We start from the raw sequence: 21,776 nt of genomic DNA, 5'->3' as shown, positions 1-21,776 counted from the left end.
GACGGCGTTTTGATCCGTTTAGGAAATTATGCGGATCATCATCAGGAAATGTAATAAATGGCTAACAATTACAACCTCATTTGCCGTAAACCAGCCGAAAAAGGACATGGCTCAAGTTGTAGTATTGGGGGATCGGGGTGAATTTGCAGACGGCCCGGGATAGGGTCCAAGGGAAGAGTTGAGCCAAGTAATAGGCCATTAAGACGATCACTTCAGTGGCAGCAAATTTGCCGAAGTCAGCAGGCAGCGATGCACGGTCGCGTGTGAATGGGACTACATTGAAGTGTTCACTTTATTGAGTGGTTTCACTGCTCATATATTCGCCAAGTTGAGTTGGGTTTTTCTTTGCATACCACTAGCTTCCCTCTCAGCATTGAATAAACCAGCTCTTTCATGGGCTTCATAAGAACTTAAGGGTTCTTTCAATTTCCCATTTTCTTCCACAGTTCCTACCTGTACCAAGGTGTTATTCATTGGTATTGATAATAATATCTCCATCCTTTGGATTTTAGAGGAATGCTTTTCATCCACTAATAACTGATATTAGTTAAATGTACTCAAGTGAATTGAATTTTCTAAGAACATTGTCTAGTTCAGTCTTGACGTCGCGCATAATTTATCATTCAAATATTTTGAAAACAATCTAACGTCTGCGTTAGATATTGTGGTAACGTCATCAAGATTCCTAGATGGTTTTTGCCACCACTTACTTTGTTATAGTTTGGTTTCAGACATGCTCTTTTGTTTTCTCCCTTTTTTTTTTGACCAGTAAAGATTGTAATAATTTCCAGTGGTATAGTTGAAAAACAAGGGTTGCTACATATATCTACAGGCAACTTACTCTGATCTACTGAGTTAACATTTATAAGTTTGTACACCATTTTGGATGTAGCTGCATGAGTGGCTCTACAGTTTCTTGAACAATCGCAATTTCACTATTGATAAGACCCATAGCCCCAGAGACATAGTTGGTTATAGAATTGGCGTTATCAGACAGTCTTGACTTCCCCCTAGCATTCTGTGTCACTTTACATTTCCCTAGACTTATTGGCTAAGTTCTTCTGGAGGAATTAAATATCATCTACTCACAGTGTGATTTTAAGTACCAGATGTTGGAGTGGTTCCCCAACCCATACTTATCTGGCCATGGATTGGCAATGAAGGGCCATGGGCTCAGCATCTTCAAGTTAAGTTCCCCACCTGTGAGCTCAGCAAATTATCTGGGCCTTGCAGTCCCCTGGCCCCTGCTCCTGGCTCCAATGCGCTTCAGTCTAAAACCGAACCAGGAACTTAGCATCTTCAATTTAAGTGCTTAACCGTCATAAAACATATAGCTCCACCTGCGGGGTCAACAACGGAATGTAGTTACGAATTTGAATTTAGAAAACCTTACAAATTCACATAAAAATCCAAAGGTTACAGGGACATTATAGTTGGGAAATAGAGTTAACAAAACCTCAGGAATTCACAAAAAAACCAAAGGCTACCTTAGCTAACTATAACTTATGCCCCCACATTACACTGCTTATGACCTCACATATTACCTCACTCATGACATGGCCAGTGACATCCTTGTGGCAAACAATAATATTAGTGCGAGGGAGGCCTATATGGCCATGTCTGCAGCCCCAGGGACTGCCACCACCTGGTGACTGATGTGTTAACAAAGCCACGCGGACCCCCTGCATCTCGAGGGCCGCCATCTCCCTGGGTCTTTAACTTTAAATAATTGTGGGCCACGCAAACCCCCTCAGCCCCAGGGACCACCACTACCCTGGGATAATTAATAGAAATATGGTTGCCCACGTGCCCCCCTGCAGCCACAGTGACTGCTGCCTCCCCGGGGTACAAATATTCTAAAGAAGTCGGTCTGTTGTGGACCCACCCCAGGAACCACCACCTCTGCATGGCTAAAGTGAAGGTTGGAGGGGGCCCTGGGGACCACCAATCCCAGGGCCGGCTCCTGCTATGGCCTGGGGTGCAGACCCCTGGGACATAGCGGTTTGCCATGGCTTGTTGGGACCTTTACCTCTCCCGCCAAGTCATAGCAAACTGTCCTCTGCTTTGAGCGAGCAAGAGCATTTTGCTCCTGCTTACTCAAAGCAGAGCACATTTGCTTTGACACAGAGGGAATTGCATGTTAGCAGCTTCCTCTGTGTCAAAGCAATGCTGTCTCCGGCAGGAGGCAGGGAGCTGGCAGGGACCACGGGGTCTTAAAGATCCCCCCCGCAGTCCCCATCAGTAGAGAATAGGTACCCTGGGTGGTACCAAGATACCCACACTAAAGGCCGTGCCCCGACGGATGGGGTCACCGGGGCCAAGATCAGCCCCCAAGTTGGAGGCTGCATTGCCCACCTCCCCTTTTATTATTTAAAAAAGAAAGAAAGAGAACAGCCAGGCCCTGGGGGATCGGGACCTCAGGGCCGAATTTTGCTTCGGAGGGGGGCCATGTGGCCCCTCTACCAATATTTATTTATTTTTTCAACGCAAAGGCCATGCCCCAGGAAATGGGGAGTGAGGCCCTTTCAGTCAGAAAATAAAATAAAAGGCCAGGCCCCAGGGTATGGCGTCCCGGGACTGAAATAAGCTTGGAGAGGGGTATTGCACGGCTTTCTTCCCCGTAAAAAAGGCCTGGCCCCGGGGAATGGGGTCCCAGGGGGCCCAAATAAGCCCAGGTAAAGGGGCCAAGTGGCCCCTTCCCATATAAAAACATACTAAAAAATGCAGGACTGGCAAGTCACAAGAGGCCTGCCCCCTTTATCACAACTCTTCAAATGCAAAGGCATGAAGCCCCCTTGGATTTTGAGGGTACTTGGGGGCCATGAACTCCTTCTGTTACATCAGTAAGTCCCAAGGAGCTGGATTGCTCAGTCGCTTTGGAATTTATGCCCCCTTTCTCCACCACTCTGCAAACTTACCTCCTGGCTCACTGCTGGTGGGGGAATGATGACCCCTTGCCTCCAAACGGTCCTTGGAAGCCAACAAGATCTCCTGTTACCTCCAGTAAGTCCCACACAATGGGAATGCTGAGAGGCCTTCGGCCATGCCCCCTTTCTCCACCACTCTGCAAATGTGCCTCCAGGTACACTAATTGTTGGTGGATTTAGTCCCCTTGGCTCCTAAGGGTCTTGGGGTTAAGAAACCCCTTCTGATCCCTCGAATATGTCCTACACAGTGGATTGCTGAGAGTTGTTTGGGAGCTAAACCCCCTTTTTCCACCACTCTGCATATGCGCCTTCTGGTGCACCACTAGTTAGGGGAGGAAGTCCATTTGAATGTTGAGGGTCAGTGGGGCCACTAAGTCCTCTTGTTACTTTCACAACTTCCCAAACAGTGGGATTGCTGAGAGGAATTCTGAAGCCATGTCCCCCTTTCTCCACAACAGTGAAATCGCACCACCTGGCGCACTGCTGGTTGAGGAATAAAGTTTACTTGGCTCCGGAGAGTCCTTGGGGGGCCAGGAATGCCTTCTGTTACCTCCAATAAGTTCCAGATAACGGGAATGCTAGAGATGGTCAGAGGTCCCACTCTCTTTCTCCTCTTCTCTTAAAACACGAACAGTATTCAAAAAAACATAGAATGTCTCTGACAAGAACAAATGTCATGGGGACGTTATAGTTAGGAATTAGCATTTTAAAAAACCTTAGAAATTCAATGAAAAAACAAAAGATTACAGGGATGTAATAGTTAGGCTCAGGTTTCACTCACAGTGAAATTCAGCAGTTATAGTTAGCTGATCTAACTATAAATTGTACCTCTATAATGCACTGCTTATGATCTCACATATTACATCACTCACTACATGGTCAGTGACATCACTGATTGCATCCACAATGATATCACTGATGATATAAACCTGTTTCCGTGAGTGATTTTAAGATTGTCATGAGAGTTAAATATATATACCAAGGTATATTGGTAAATCAGTGGGTGTATGAGTGCCTGTATGGATGACGCAGTGGGTAATGATTATAGTCAGCTCAGCTAACTATAACTGCTAAAATTCACTGATGTTGTACGAGTGAAACCTGAGCACAACAATACTGTATTTATTTATGTATATATATATATACATATACATATATATATGTATAAATATATATATATATATATATATATATATATATATATATATATATATATATATATATATATATATATATATATATGTATATATGTATATTCACTAAAAAACCATAGGTTTCAGGGATGTTATAGTTAGTTGAACATTTGACTCACATAAAACCAGAGAAATATGCCTGTTATAGTTAGTTGAGCTAACTATAACTTGTGCACCCGCAATACACTGGTGATGATGTCACATATTACATCACTGATGACATGGTCAGTGACATCACTGGTGACATCACTGGTGACATCACTAATGACACCATCCAGTGAATATGTGTTTCTGGAAAGTTTAAATATTTTTCATATATATCTATGCCAAGGTGTATTTGAGAATGAGAGGATTTACAAGTGCCTGAATGGATTATTCAGTAGGTGCATGACTGACTGTATAAGTGAGTGATTGAACGTGTCTTACTGAATGCATGGGTTAGTGACTAAACTGTGTGAAAGTCTGTATTAGTCTCTCAGTTGGTGTGTAAGCGGCTGCATGGGTTGGTGAGTAGCCACATGAGTGTCTATATGGGTTATTGGTTTGTTCTCTTTTTTTTTTTTTAATATTTTTTTATTGAGATGGATCGGAATATAAAACAAAGTTACAAATACAAACTGGATACCATGTGATACAATCAGACATTTACACATATATACTTAAACTAGATAGCATGTGATAAAATCAGACAGTTAATATATACCAATTTCTGTATCTTCATAAAAATCATGAAATATGCAAGAATGTTACAGTCCTGACAGTGTAGGAGGATCGTTCTCCCTTCAGCTCAAAAAAGTCTATTCATCTCAGCTCTCTCCAGTTCCTAAGAGGAGCCCAGATCTTTTTACCATAATCTTTCCTCCTTTTACCCTTAAAACTGTATAGGCATTCCTCTATGTTATGGATCCCTAGCAGCCTAGTTAACCACATCTGAAAAGCGGGCGCAGTCGGGTCTTTCCAGGCCGCGGCAATTAAGATTCTAAAAACAGCCACTGATAGAAAAATAAAAGATTCAGCTCCATGTTCAATTAATAAGTTTTCATCCCTGCCGAGCAAGACAGTGGTTGGGGATAGAGATATTTGGTGCTCTAGCAGCCCCGATAAAAGATTTTCCATTTCTGTTAAAACAGGTGTAAGATTCTGACAAGAATAAAAAATATGCAGTAAATCCGCCGGGCCTTGATTACACCTGGGGCATTTATCGTTGTCTCTTAAACCCCATTGAAACAACTTTGCGGGGGTATAATACAGGTTAAAAACCATCTTGTAATGCTGCGCTTTTAAATTAGTTGCTCTTAATACCCTTTTATTCAATGCAAGAACGTAGTCTACATCTATGTTTGGATCCCCTATTCTTTGAGCCCAGGCAGACTCTATTTGTCCAATATCGTCCCCCAGCCCCTTCAAGAGATAGCTATACCCTATTTTGATCCTCTTGCCACCATTTATTACATACTTCATAAGAGGATTTAACTCCTGTATTGCTAATCTCGGTCTAAATGAACTGATCGTTTGCTTGACTTGATCATATAAAAACCAATGACTGGCCGGAATACCAAATTTCTGTTGTAGGAGATCAAACCCTAGTAATTCATCCCTACACATGACATCCCCCAGACATCTGATACCCAGCATCTTCCATGTACTGCTATTTCTATTCTGTCCAAGATGAGAAAAGGGTTTTGAGCTCCATAAGTCAATCGTACCATTGATCTTCGGGATTTTCAGAAATTTCAATATTGCCTACCAAGTGCCCCATGCGCTTAGCATTACTTTGCTTTTACTCCTTTTAAAGTATAACATGTTAATTTCTCGTGTTAAGAGCCCCTGAGCCCTTTCTCCTACTATTAGTTCATATATTGACGGAATTCTATAAGAGCCAGGTGGAGTCTCTTGGACATCATATTTCAATAAGTAGTTCATTTGCAACATTAAACAAACCCAATGGTACAACCTCAAATTAGGTGCAGATAGCCCTCCTCCCTCCAAAGGTGCAGAAAGTCGAGCCAAAGATCTCCGAGTTTTTCCATATTGCCACACAAATTGTGAAAAAACAGCTTCCATTTTTTTTAGCAGGCACTCTTCTACCAGTAAGGGTATGGCACGGAATAGATACAGCAATTTCGGAAACATTGACATTTTCAATACATTCACTCTTCCGATCAAGGATAAATGTAAGACATCTATTCTTCTGAGTTCTCTATCTATTGAGGTAAGTAAAGGCAGATAATTCTCCTGAATAATTTTCCCCACATTAGCATTGATTCTTACCCCAAGGTAAATCGCAGAATCCACATATCTTGGGTCTCTTCTATGAATATTTTTTGTGCCGATTATTATAGTTTTTTCCGCATTAAGCCTATAACCAGAACATAGTCCAAACTCATGCGCGAGATGAGTAAGTTCAATCATTGCCGTTTGCGGATCCGTGGTAGTGATTGCCAAGTCATCCGCATATGCCAATAATTTGGTACTATAGCCATTGATTATAACTGGGGATATGTTATCAGAAGCAAGGATTTTCCTAATAAAAGGATAGATAAAGAGTGAGAAGAGTAACGGGGAGCAGGGACATCCCTGTCGAGTTCCTCTCCTAATCACCACTTCTTCTGATTGCAGACCCATTGCGGTAATTCTGGCTACAGGATCCATGTACATAGATTTAATTGCATTCCTACATTTCTCTCCAAAGCCCCTTCTAGCCAAAACCTCCCACATAAAATACCAGACCACACGGTCAAAGGCCTTTTCGGCATCTAAAAGGATCATGGCCATATCTCCCCCCGTAGCAGCAATTGCGTCAAATAGCGAGATTGCCCACGCCGTGTGTTCGGTTGTACCCCTTCCCGGGACAAACCCATGCTGCCAGGGTGAGACAAGTTGACCGATAACCCTCCCGAGTCTTTTAGCCCATACTTTCGAGTAAAGTTTTGCATCCGAATTTATCAGCGAAATTGGCCGATACGAACCGGGATTTTCCTCAGGTTTCCCCTTCTTATGGAATATTACGATGTTAGTTTGTCTCCATGTGTCGGGGATCTTCCCAGAGCAGATTATTCCATTAAAAAGGTCTACAAGCATAGGAAGGATTTCATCTTCCAAAGCCCTATAAACTTCTAGTGGTAACCCATCTGGACCTACGGCTTTACCCGCTGCTAGTTCGTATAAGGCAGTCTTAATCTCCTCTGATGTTATATCTAGGTCCAATTGCATCTTATCCTCCTCTCCCACCATTGGGCATGGTGGCCCATAGTCATGCGAAGTTGGTACCATCCCAGTCTCCTGGTCATATAATTTTTGATAAGATTTCTGGAATACCTCCATTATTGCTTTGGGATCTGTATGTTCCACACCATTATATTTGATCTTCGCAATTTTATTTTTATTTGTTTCTTGCCTAATGCGAAGGGCTAAAACCCTACCAGCTTGCTCGCCTGTCTCATATCGCCTTGCTCTATGTGTCTGATAGTTGCAGACCTCCTTCTGTGTAATTATTTTTAAAATCTCCCCCTTGATCAGAGCCATAGTTCTAGCCGTTCCCGAGCTATCCTGACCTGAGACTATTTCCACTATATGGCATTTCTCAGCTTCTGCTAATTCTAGAGTGCGTTTTTCCACATTGCTTCTATCCTCTTTCCTTAATTTGGCTGCGCAGCTAATAGTCTCCCCCCTTAATGAGGCCTTAAAGGATTCCCATACGCTATTTCTAGACGTGCTATATCTGTTAATTTCAAAGAATCCTTTCGCCCACTGTTTAATGTGCTTAACAAACCTTTCATCATTCAGAAGTTTCCTTTCAAAAGTCCACTTTGACACTTTTCTTTGGATATTGGGGGTCTTATACGTCAATATCAAGGGATTATGATCCGAGATAATTCTTGGTAGTTTGACAATTCTAACCTTACAAATTTCTCCCTTTGTCACAAAGAAATAGTCTAATTTAGAATATTTCTGTGTGGGATGTGAGAAATATGTATATCCTGGTTCCCCGGGCATTTTTTCGCCCCACACATCAACCAAACCATGTGACTGTATTAGAGAGTCGAGAGCTCTCTTTACCTTCCGTTTACGCCCTATATACCTGCTTCCCTGTTTCCAGTCAGCTGTAATGTTCATATCACCGCAAACTATCATCGGGGTTGCCCAATTAGCCAATTCTTCCTCCAGCTTATCATAGACTGTTGGCTCATCTTCGTTTGGGCCATAAATTACGCAGAGCGTGATCCCCATCTGGAGTTCCACTATGGCCCATCTACCAGACCCATCAGATTTGCTACGTTTCACCCCCCCAAATTGCATTTTGCCAAAATAGCCACACCTCTAATCATCAATGTTTGTGATGAGCACCCTATCAGCGTATACCCATACATATCCAGCAACTTCCTTTTATCCCAGGGTATATGGGTTTCCTGAATACATAAAATGTCTACATTATTAGATCTAACCCAATGGGACATCCTTTGTCGTTTTTTCAAATCATTTAATCCCCCTACATTTATAGTACAAATCCTAATGTCTGACATTATAACCATATTTCTTTCCCCCGCATTGTCTGTTATCCATACGTATAGTTCTAGTCATAGCCTTAGTTATACACCTTTCCATCTCAAAAAATTTCTTATTTTTTACCCACTTTTTCCCACCCTCCCCCTCCCTGCCCTGCTGCCCCTCTCCCCACTCCCAGCCAGAGCTCCCCCCCCTGAATTGAGGAGATTAGAACCTGTGACCCATCCTTACATTCCTATAGCCCCACCACCCACCACCATGTATACTACACACTGCAACACCCCTACGAGTACCTATTGTGATGGTTATTAACCTAAATAGCGATCCCTTTTAACAAAATGCTCCCCAAATACAAATCAGGTTAATTATACCAAACAAAATTCCATATATTACTAAATACTGTTAAACATTACTATGCCTTACCACACATTTCTAAATACCCTACAGCTGCAGAAATTCTTTGGCCTTTATCTCAGAGGAAAAATATAATGTTCTTCCATCTTTAATTATTTTCAATTGGGCAGGATTAATCAGATACGCCTGCATGCCCTTATCCTGAAATGGTTTGATCATCTGCCGTAACCTCCAGCGTCTCTCCACCGTAACATGACAAAAGTCAGGGCGCACAAAAAAAGAATAACCATCAACAACTTTTTTTTTTATCAGGTCTCGCTCTCTCTGAGATTGCTTGCCTCAGGTTGAAATTACCCAAAAAAATCAGAATTGCCCTTGGTTTGTCCCCCTCTTTAGCATTTTTCTGAATCTTAAAAGGTATACGGTGTGCCCTCTGAACCTCCCTAGACCAATCCCAATCTTTCAGATCTGTAAAGGCATGTTCAAATAGCTTGACCACGAATTCTTTCATATCTGAGTCCTCTGATCCTTCGGGAATTCCCAGAATGCGCAGGTTATTCTGTCGTGACCTATTTTCCAGCGCCTCCAATTTCCATTGTATATCCGTTATTTGTGTTCCTTGTAGATCCGCCGTGTTGGACGCCGCAGCTGACTCGGCTTCCGCTGAGACAACCCGCTCTTCCAAGTTATTAACCCGTTCTCCCAGGCTCACACACGCTTTTGTCAGTTTTCTGACCGCACCTTGCATTTTCCTGGCTGCAGCCTGAGATTTGCGGCTTTCCTGTCGAGCCTCTTCCCTGTGTGAGATTATTTCCTGATGTATAACCTCCAGGAGAGACATTTGTGACGCGTCCCCTCCTGGACTATCTTGACCCGGCCTGGCAGATTTAGACGTCTGCTGTTCTTTTTTTTGGAGGTGGATTTTCGAGCCTGAGGTGACTTTCACTGCAGTTATTGGGGGACTGCAACCAACCTGCTCCAGGTCACTGTCAGTGTCGGACCCACTGACTTCTTGATCCAGGCTGCCTTCCTCTTCCTCCGACCATTCCCCACCCTCCGACACTGAGAAGAACGCCTCGCTAGGGACTTCTTTCTTGTCGCTTGCATCACCCCCGTTCCCTTCCTCCGATATTTCTTCTAGCACATGGGGTGCAACTAGCAGAATGTCCTCTGCTTCTCCTGTTGCATCTCCTGATACGCCCATGTCTGCTTTCTTACACCCCTCTATGTCTCCAGTTTGATCGTGGAGCATAGATGTGTCTGTTTCTGTTCCATTTCTGGGTGCTACCACAGTCTTTTTGGGGCTCCCCCCATCATCATTGACCCTTGCCATAGCCTGGATATCATTGTTATTCGGACCAATAGAGTCACTGGGGTCATTAGAGTCCTTATTTTTGACCAGTTTTTGAAAAATATTAGATAAGGGGGTGGTGCCCTGGGAGTCTGGGTGAGCTTTATTGCTCCCTTGTTGCTGTGCTAATTTTTTTATGGGAGAATCTTGCTTCTTCCTCCTGTTGCCCTCTAGATCCTTATCTGCCGTTAAAGCAGCTAGCTCCGCTGCAGCCTTCCTTTTAGCAGCAGCTTTGGCACTCGCAGTGATTTTGGGGGCCATAATTTCTCTCCTTCTTTCAGCAAGCCCAAACTGCTCCTTACCGCTTGTGCTGTCTCCCCGGCTCTTCCCCTTCTCCTCCGGGTTAAGGTCTGTAGGGAGCTCCAGAACGCTCAGGGCTGTGTTCCCAGCGCTACGGTGAGAGTGCCCTTGCTGGCTCTCCGATCGCCGCGGCACCTCCGCCTCGGTCTGCCTCCTCCTCCTCCGTCTCCGCTGTAGGCCCCGCCTTGCCTGCCAGCTCCGCAGTGTTTCCGTAGTAAGCGCCAACTCCGCAGCCTCTGCTGCCTCTGCCAGCAAACCGACACCTGAAGCGCTTCTCCGCCTCCTTGCCGCCTGCAGCACTTCTAGCAGTAGCCGCTTGAGCGGCCCGCAACAGACAAGTCGCATAGGTAAAGTCAATATTTCCTTTGGCAGGCTTAATCACAAATTCAATCGCACTTCTTTCTGCCGGTTAGAATGTATCTCCGTATCTTTTGTAGATTCATACCCCTACATCCTTGTGACCTCGTAGGCACAAAGCCGCTATGCTCCGCGGCTCCAAGGTTTCGGGTGTTCGGGTGTTCTAGGTCATACTGTCTCTCAACCCAGCATCTCCTCAGTCGAGCTGCTTTCCCGGCCGTTCTACACGGCCGCCATCTTGCCTCTCCGGGTTATTGGTTTGTTCTCTGAGTATCTGTATGGGTGCCTGAATGTCTTTGTGGGTGGGTGGTTGGGAGGGTGTGTGACTGTGCATAGATGTCTGAGTGGGCGATTCACTCGTTGTATGGTTACAAAAGTGCATCTGGGAAGGGCTGTATGGGTGAGTTAGTGTGTGTATGGGTGTGTTGGTGAGTGAATGAATGTCTCAGTGGTATATGTGTGAGTAACTACATATGTTTTAAGGCAGTATATATAAATGACTATACATGCGAGTAAGTTATTTGAAGAGTGTGTGTATAAATGAGTGCCTGCTTCTATCAGTGATTGTATAAGACAGTAAGTATCTGTTAGTATCTGCATAAATAAGTAATGTAGTGTGTGTATAAATATTGGAGTTGGTGTGTATAACTGTATACATGACTAAATTGTTATGTGATTGATTCTTTGCATGACGGACTAGGTGTGTGAGTAACTCTATGGATGAGTAGCAGAGTGTTACTATATGTATAGGTGTATGAATGCATATTATAGTAATGTATTGATGAGTAACTGAATGTATAAGTGACTGGATGTGTGTATAGACCTAGGAAATAGTGGTATGTACTATCCGGCATTGTTGTGTGTATGGTTTTCAAAAATAGTAGTCTGTATGTTAGAGTGCGTGTCTCAAACTTTATATTAGGGCATCAGTATATGCATCAGATTTCCTCGTAGATGATGTCATCAGTGATGTCATCAGTGATGTCATTTGAAATATCATCAGTGATGTCATGAGTGATGTAATATGTGACGTCATCACCAGTGCATTGCGGGAGCGCAAGTTATAGTTAGCTTAACTAACTATAACAGGCGAATTTTCTGGTTTTATATGAGTCAAATGTTCTATAACTCTGACACCTATGTTTTTTGGGTGAATTTCTATGGTTTTTTAAATGCTAATTCCTAACTATAACGTCTGTAAAACCAATGGAATTTCAAAGGTTTTTTAACTGGTAATTCACATTTTAATGTTTATAAAACCTATATTTTTTCTATTATATTTTTAAATATTTTGGAACTCTATTATACTTCTTTTTTTCACTTTAAAAATTATGTAATGTTTTATATCTTCTCCCAAAAATATGTATCTCTTTTGTTTGGGGGGGAGAAAACTGCACTCCCATAACAGTAGCGTGCCAAGCTCCATCACCACGTGAATCCGATCCACCATATTGCTAAACTCGTAAATGATTCGCATTTCGTATCCGAGGGGTTCATAACACTGCGTCCTGCATAACATTGTATACGCATGAAGTCGCCCCAGCTGCTACTTTGGTATCCGATGGGTATGCAGTACCAAGCCACGCGTTATGTCATCTACGTATGGGGTTCAGCCCGCTGCGCGTTGCATATGCGATGAGTGCACGCCGCCAGGACCTGTGTTACATCGGGTACACCATTCCCTCTTTTTTTTGTCTCAAAAGTATATCTAAATAACTTTAAACAGTATATGACAGCAAGCGATAATCTCAAATATTTCAAACATTTATATATTTTTAACTGTAATAAACTTATATTATTATAAATATATTTTCTCACAATCGCACAGTGGGGGATTGCCATGTGACATTGAAAAAAGCATTTGATTGCTTCTTAACATTTCCCATTGTAGCAGTTTGGACGACCCCACCCATTTTAGTCATTCTCTATACAGTGCTTGATGAGAGACACCTCTACACCTTAAACAGCTTTTTTGAAAAGTTTTTTGCTGTATACACATATCTTATACTACACACAACATGCAACGATCATCTTAATCAATATTCATGACCTGTACATTAGCCTTCCACGTGTGATGGCCATGCATCTCAAACGTTACATCAAAAAAAAAGGCCCCGGGGAGTGTGTGTGTGCACATTATTGTGCTGCCTTTCAGCCTGAGTATTGGTGGCTCTAAAAAGTATCATCAGCCATGGGCAGAGTGCACATCCTAGATCACATGTGACAAATAGCAAACAGTAATGTGTAGATTTGTATTGCTGTACGCTCTGTTGTCAGGCTTTACCAATATAGTAGTGTGTTTCAGATTTACGTTTGACATACATTACTTTACTGTAATAAGCGTTATCACTGTGTATGATGTAGCCTCACCGCTGATCCTCCCTCCATCCTAGCACACGCACATGTGTACGCTTCGCGATAGCAACACTTTCAATAATACAGCACACCATTGGCATGCATGTCGGTGCATATCCACAACCTTGACAACGACATGTGATGTTCGCCATTAAATCTTTTCGAACAGCATCTCATTAGCGATAGTTGCCACCCTCCCGATACATGCTACATTGCGCATTCTGCAACGTCAAAACTGCAAAAGAAACACACATAAGTACACTTCCTGGCCAAGCAGGAACAGAACAACGCCCAGATACCCGGAACAACTATTCACACCCCTACGTTCGCCTGGCGTACGCAAGCCCAGCCCACTTTACATACGTATAAATGACGACGCCACATGTCCCAGTTCTTCCACACTGCCTCAGGTGATATGGCCATATCCACCTCGCATATCACAATGCACAATAAAAAAGGGATCCATGAGGTGTACAACATCCTGCCAATCAACACTGGTTCTAAATTCTGAACCCTACTGCCCGTCGTGTTTCCAAAGGAATCCATGAGGTGTACACCATCCTGCAATCAACACAGCAACTAAATTGTGAACACTGCTGCCCGTAGTATTTGCGCACACAACAATGACAGCATGTGAGCAGTGGGGCCTGGGTGCACAGTGGCTCCAATTAAGCGCTGTGCTGCGGGAGGGGTGGGCTGCATCAGCCTGAGTGCGCAGGTGTGAACAAGTGAAGTTGTCCTGCATAATGATGTGATCTCTGACTTCATTCAGTCACATCTCTGTCTCATTTTAAAGACCTGCTGGACTGTACTGGACTGTACTGTAGGCCCAAGGCAGCAGGCAGCGCTGCCCTACAAACACGTGTTGAGCACAGTGCTGTGGAAGGGGTGGGCTGCATCAGCCTGGGTGAGCAGGTGCTAAAAAGCGATGTTGCCATGCGTAATGATGTGATCTCTGACCTCATTGAGTTACATGTCTGTCTCATTTTAAGGACCTTCCGGACCGTACTGTAGGCCTGAGCCAGCGGGCAGAGCTGCCCTACAGACAAGTGGCGTTGGCTTTTAGGGCACTGTAGTGAGCTTATTACATGCACACAGGCTTCCGTCACTGCATTACACACGCATATTATGCTTCTAGTATGCGCTCTGTTCCTTTGTATGTGAACCTTGGTATAACATATTATTATTTAACCTTGTGTATTGTTCGGTGTATTGTCGTGCACTCCAACTCCTCTTTGAACCCCGGTTACCACTACCAGTTGGTAAATCGTACTTTAAAAACGAAGGATGCACTCAAGTGGTGTTTTATATTAAGCTTGAAATCAACCTTCATTTACCTCCAGACATTTCCACCATGAAATTATTTCTCCCTTTTCAGACACTGAATTAATTGACCGAAAATGGGCTAAGCAGGTGCTCACCTTGTAATGATGCCCTCGGCATTCTGACGCCTTCCATCGTGGTATCAAGACACCGTCCGCGACTAGAGACCTGCTCTCCCACTCCACAAAGGTACCCAGGAGTCGGAGCTTGCACCGGCACATAGTTGGACACACCGGTGGTGTCAGGTGAGCAATAAAGCCTCGGTGCGCCGGACCAACAATTGAGCACAGTGTGGGGGAAGGTGCTGGGGTGCAGCACCCTGGGTGAACAGGTGCAGACAAGTGGTGTTCCCGTAGCTAATAATGTCATTTCTGGCCTCATTCATTTGTTTCATTTTTAGGACCTGCTCGACCACACTCTTTCTCGCGGACCCGAACTTTCTAGACAAACGGGTGATGTGACGTAAACACTGAGGGCTGGGTGAAGTAGGCCGACACTCTTTCTCCTCCTCCCTCTGTTCTTTTGACTCTCCCTGCCCTTCTCCCTTCCTCCTACTCCCTCTCCATCCCATTCTCACTATCTTTCTTTCATTCAGACTACTTTTCTTTTCATCTTCCGCATGGCACACATACTTATGTTTAATTTCTTGTCTTTCAGGTTTAGTACGCTGCTTCCGGAGGAGTCCCACTCATGTATTTCATATTATACTGTTGTCTGTTCTAATAAACTTGCGTTTCCATTTATTTGTGTTGTTTTAATGAAGGTTCTTTTTTTTCCAATAAATAAGTGAGTGTATACGTCTTCTTTTTCTAACAACTCTTGTCTGTAGTTTATTATGAAAATCGTTTGTTTATAAGAGGTTATGAAGGAAAACATTTGTAATTTTGCGGTGCACCTACCAAATATAAACCAACAGACTATTACATAAATGAAGCCTGCGTAATTCTACAACTGCAAGGGTTCCATCTATGTATCACTTTATAACACCATGGGTACTGCCTGTGTGATTACAGAACCAATAAGGCACTGCCTAGGACCACCGAGGCTTCAGGGACTGGTGAGGCACAGCCTGCATTTTTGAGTAAAGCCCCTGGAGGGTGGTGGTCCCCGGACTTCAGTTGGCCTCGAAGGCCCCCCAACAATTAGTGAACAATACCCGGGAAGGTGGCGATCCTCTAAGCTGTGAAACGTCTCTGTGCCCTTCTGTGCCTAATTTACATGTGTGAATTATGATGGGTATGCTAGCCCATCTAATCACGCACTGTGCACTTGGTGGACCGCACCTTAATCTCTCATATTACTATGTACTGTAGTCATCAGTCTTTCTTGTTGGTATCATGAGATTTTTTTAATTCACCTTATATTATTTTTATGCCATCGTTTTAGATACATTCAATATTAGAACAATTTATATTTGTTTGCAACTGTTATATATCTAATGCAATCATTATTATGCTGGTGTACATTCCAACAATACATTATTGTATGAACATAAAAACATTTTCAATAAACAACCCAATGCATTTCGGCACCTTGGTGGTGCCTTCATCAGGGGTCAATCTGTAAAAAATAAAAATGTTCAATATGTAAGTGATCATGTGTGGTTGCCCATGGGAGTTTACATTAATGTATAGTCATGTAATTCATACCTGTATGAGACTACCTTCCAAAAAGAGATGTATACACGTCAATCTTAAAATGACCGCTATTTTTTCTGTCAATAAAGAAAACAATGTGGTTCATTTGCAACCGTTCTGCCGTAAACAAAAAGTAACTGCTCGATATAATTGCTCACTGTCAAATATCCAGTCGTCAACATACCTTGTTGTAATTTCAGCGACTTATACCACTGCAAAAAACAAATATTGCACGCTTAGTGAATGCTTGCTGAGTTACTATAAACCTAAGAAATGTTGTTCCACTCTGTACAAACCTAATTCTCTTTTCTTCAGTGTTATCTGAAAAAATACCAAAGAATTTATGTCAATAGCTCCGCCATGCGCAATAGTTTTACTGGCCACTAACTTAAAATCACCAATAACCGTACCTGTATTCCCATAATTCGCTCTTTACTAGAAGAACCGTTCCACAAACTCGAACGCTACCGGTCTCTCAAGCCCGCCGCCATCAATGCTCTTGTTATTGAACCCGTCCGGGTATTCTGAAATAAACATAGGACTAAAACCATAGATGCGTAATCTACAGACTATTTACGGGCGCCATCTTAATGTGGTGATTTATTCCGAAGAACTTCGGTATCACTATGCCTTCACCCATACTAGTCTCCGCAAACATATAGACACTACGAATCCTTTTTCGCGCTGTACCACAGTTAACCCCTGCAGTATTTCAGGAACGGGCAACTATGTCATACTATTAGTATATATGTGGGGTCATGTAGATTTTCCACTGTCATGTTGAAAAACTACCAAAATGTCAGATGTCATATATAGTGTAATGTGCTGTGTTAAAACGTATCACAGTTCCATTATATGAGCAATGTCGTTTTTTTGAGAAAACCATACTTAGTTACTAACAAACAAACATTTTGTAATGTAATTATTCAAATATCACATTATACTTAGTATTATGTACTGTTGTAAAATAATCACAATAATATTTTCCAAAAATACACATCTATACCAACTTTTCAATCATTAGTTCTGTCAATTGTCTATTTGCTCATATCTCTACCTAATACCGGCATCTGAGGTGTTCCCTGGGTTAAGCTTAGTGATCGCTGCTGAGTGCCCTTGTTGTTATAAGCTAATTTCTGATTTTATTCTATATTTTAAATATTCACAAGTAACATGATAGATCATGTCTGTCATTAAGCCCGTTGGGGTGCATCGCATTCAAATACTTGATCCAATATAGTTCTCGTTGCAACAGTTTTTGGTGATTGTCAATCCCTGATTTGATGGGTACTTGTTCAATTATAAAGAAACGTAGCTGGGAAATCGTGGGATTAGCTTCTTCCAATGAAAAGCTAATGGGGATGTTAAATTCATATTTCGGAACCTGCTCTTATGTTCCGTTATTCTCGTTTTCACCTTGCGCTCTGTTTTGCCAACCTACACTTTGCCGAAGGGGCATTTAATTACATATACAACGTTCTGTGTGTTGCAGTCACTGGTGTGTCTCAGGTTTATTTGTTTTCCAGTAATTGGGTGGGTACTTGTATTCCCCAAAATGACATTATTACAATTGCTACAATTGTGGCATCTAGTTGTCCCTTTGTATGTTGTTATTGGTACTGCCAATTGTGTCCGTTTCAGTCTCTCCCTGAAGTTTCGTCCTCTTGTATAGGCATGTAGAGGAAGTTCCTTAAATAATCCTTGAAAGTCAGGTTCTGATGATAGTAGTTCCCACCTGGAATTTATGAATCTCTTTATTGCTTTTGATTGAGTCATATATTTGGTTACAAAGACCATTCTTTCTTTTGATGTTTTGCTTGTAGGTTTAAGAAGTTCCAATCTATCCATTTTCATTACTTTCGCTATGTGAGCTTCTAGTTCAGGTTGTGGATATCCTCTCTCTCCATATTTTTGTGCCTGTCTCTGAATCGTGCTTTGACAAGTATGTGGGTCAGAACAGATTCGTTTTGTCCGTATGAATTGAGAGACTGGAAGATTTTTAACGAAACTTTTAGGGTGAAAACTGGTGTAACTCAGGGCATTGTTTCGGTCTGTTGGCTTTGTGTATATTTCTATGGTGAATCCACTTTCAGTTTTGATAATCCTCACGTCCAAGAAATCCATTTGATGGCCGTCTATTTTATAAGGGAATTGTATTCTTGGGTTTATCTGATTCATTGACCTGATAAGTGTCTCCAGAGATTCAGTTGTATCGTCCCAAATCAAAAAAATATCATCTATAAATCGACAATAGATTTTCACATGTTGCCAATATTCTGAGTTCATCAAATTCTGTGCCTCCAACTGAGCCATAAATGTATTCGCATAAGCAGGGGCCCCTGCAAAGCCCATTGAAGTTCCAGTCAGTTGAGCGTAATATTTTCCTTGCCATGAGAAATACCTGTTGTGGAGACAAAATTTCAAAAGTTGTAACAAAATCACTTTGTTAGTTGGTAAGTCTCCCATTTTTAACAGTGCCCATTCTGCTGATTCAAGACCTGCCTCATGTGGTATGGAAGTATATAGGGCTACCTCATCTATGGTGCACAAAATCCAATGGCTTTGAAATCCTTGTTGAATCCATAAAAGTTTGTTTAAAAAGTCTGTCGTGTCCCTAATGTAGGAACCCCACTGCTGCACAAATTGCTGTAAAAAATGATCCAAGTATCGTCCGAGGGGGTCAAAAATTGACCCACACCCCGAGACGATAGGTCTGAGTGGTGGGTTGCTCAGGTGTTTATGGACCTTTGGGATCATATAAAGTCTGGGACATCTTGGATGTTTGGTGGTCAAATATGTTTGTGTCTGATCATCAATCCATTCATTTTCTTTGGCTGATTGCAATATGCCTTCTAGCATTTTCTGGAGCTTAAAAGTAGGATCTGATGATAACAGTAAGTATGTATCCGTGTCTGTCACATGTTCATTGACTTTTTGTTCGTAGTAATATGAATCCATTTATTTATTTATTTTGCCATTTGTAAAGCGCTCTGCAACCCTACGGGCATCCTGGCGCTGGGTACCTAGGCTGAAAAGGACTGTGCGGCAGATAGGGGACAAGGACTCGAGATCTAAAGATTTGAGTTTTTCGGGAAGAGCCATGTTTTTACCTTTTTTCGAAAGGGCAATAGATCACTTGTTTTTCTGATGTCAATAGGTAGGCTATTCCATAATTGAGCTGCCGCTTTACTAAAAGCTCTACCGCCAAGGGTTGTTTTTTTTTAATCCTGGGTACATTAACAAGATTTAAGGAAGAGGATCGAAGAGATCGGGTGGGTTTGTACCAGTTAAGTTTGTTTTGGAGTGGTTGGGGGCCTAGTCCATGCACTGCTCTAAAGACAATGCAAAGGGATTTAAAAAGGATCCTCTGATGAATGGGCAGCCAATGTAGGTCAGCCAGGGCAAGGGTAGTAGATGATCTTCGTTCTCGAGACAGTGCCAGCTTTGCTGCAGCCGCCTGGACACTTTGAAGCCTGGAAATGAGATATATAGGAGATTCCAATAAGAGTGCGTTACAGTAATCCAGGCGGCTGAGGATGGTACTCCTGACTATGGTGGCTCTAACCTGTAAAGGCAGGAGGGGCAGCAGCTTGCGGAGTCCTCGCATAAGGGCAAGGCAGCTACTGACCTGTTTGTTGACATTGGTTTCAAGGCTCAGCCTGTTATTAAATGTGACTCCAAGATTCCTAACTGAGTTCACTGGTACTGGAGAGTTCCCCAGCTCAGGAGGCCAGAAGTCTATGGGTAAGCCCTTGGGTATTCCTCCTATCGTGCAGTGTAGTATTTCCGTTTTGTCACTGTTGAACTGCAGTGAATTCTGATTGAGCCATCACTACGAGGGCGCCACCCTTGTCTGCTGGTTGTATTGTCACATTTTTATTATTAGCCAAATTATTTAGAATATTCAGGTCCGTTTTGGTCATGTTGTTATTTTTCATTTTTTTGTAATCCAATGTTTGAAAGTATTTCTTAACCATAATTTCAAATGTGTCTAACATTTTATGTGACACCGGTGCTTGGTAAACACTTTTTGGTTTGAATTTTTGTAGTGAGCTTTCCTCATTCTTTGCAGTTGGTTCTGCAACATTGGTGAAGTAATGTCTTAACCTCAGTGTTCGCATAAACCTGAAGAATGCTCCCTCTATTTACATTTCGTTTGTCCTGTTGGTAGGTACAAATGACAGACCTTTATTCAATATTCTTATTTGTTGTTTCGTAAGTGTCGTAGATGAAATGTTAATTACTAGACCACTGTCCGGCCACTCCGTAAGGCTTTTCCTGCCACTTCCTCGCCTGGATTTGCGCTTGCTGTTGATGGTTCTAGTTGTAAACTCGGTGGAAGACCTTGGTTCTGATCCTGGGACAAAAAAGCCACATTCCCACTTGTAGTTGCTTGCTCTCTACTTTCAGTAGATATCATGGTTCCCACTTGGGTTACTCGCACTGGTCCGCGTCGAATTGATGTGTCTTTGTCTGTCACCAAACTCACTTCAGATGAGTGGGCAGTCAGTGTTGTTTTCTTGGGAACAAATTGACGCCGGGCATAGATGTCAGCCCATGTGTAAACTTCGTTCAGTTTGTAATCAATCGTGTCACATTTATACTTTCGTAGTTTTCCTTCTTGCAACTCCTTTTCATATTTATCTAATTTTAAGTTGATACCCTCCAGGTTGATTTTCCTAGTGTCAACTTCCATTCTTCTTTCAAGTTCAGTCTTTAAATTGAAAATTTCTTCCTCCAATTCATGTATAGTCTTGGCTAGTTCTTCCACAATAAGCAAAATCAAATCCAATGAGCACTTATTCAATATGCTGTACCATTTGTCCATAGATTTGGCGTTGAGGTTGAAACGGAACAACATCGGTTTGATAGACAACCGTAGACCCCTAGGAATCCGTTTAGCTCTGTGGTACTATATTAGTGTCGACGCATGCATCCTTTGGTTTAATTGGCGTCGTGTCAGATATTCTAATTGTTTAAGTTGTTGACTTATTGAGCCCCCATGGGCATCCATGTTTCTTATCTCCTTAATCATAGAGTAGATTTTATATTTTTTACAGATTGACCCCTGATGAAGGCACCACCAAGGTGCCGAAATGCATTGGGTTGTTTATTGAAAATGTTTTTATGTTCATACAATAATGTATTGTTGGAATGTACACCAGCATAATAATGATTGCATTAGATATATAACAGTTGCAAACAAACATAAATTGTTCTAATATTGAATGTATCTAAAACGATGGCATAAAAATAATATAAGGTGAATTAAAAAAATCTCATGATACCAACAAGAAAGACTAATGACTACAGTACATAGTAATATGAGAGATTAAGGTGCGGAGCACCAAGTGCACAGTGCGTGATTAGATGGGCTAGCATACCCATCATAATTCACACTTTTCATAAAGGAGTGACTATCCTTATTAATCACAGCACCGATTGAGTAATATTGATGACTTTGAATACAACG

This window comes from Lissotriton helveticus, chromosome 8 (assembly GCF_964261635.1).
Source record: "Lissotriton helveticus chromosome 8, aLisHel1.1, whole genome shotgun sequence".
Taxonomy (NCBI): domain Eukaryota; kingdom Metazoa; phylum Chordata; class Amphibia; order Caudata; family Salamandridae; genus Lissotriton; species Lissotriton helveticus.
This window is presented reverse-complemented; position numbering follows the sequence as displayed.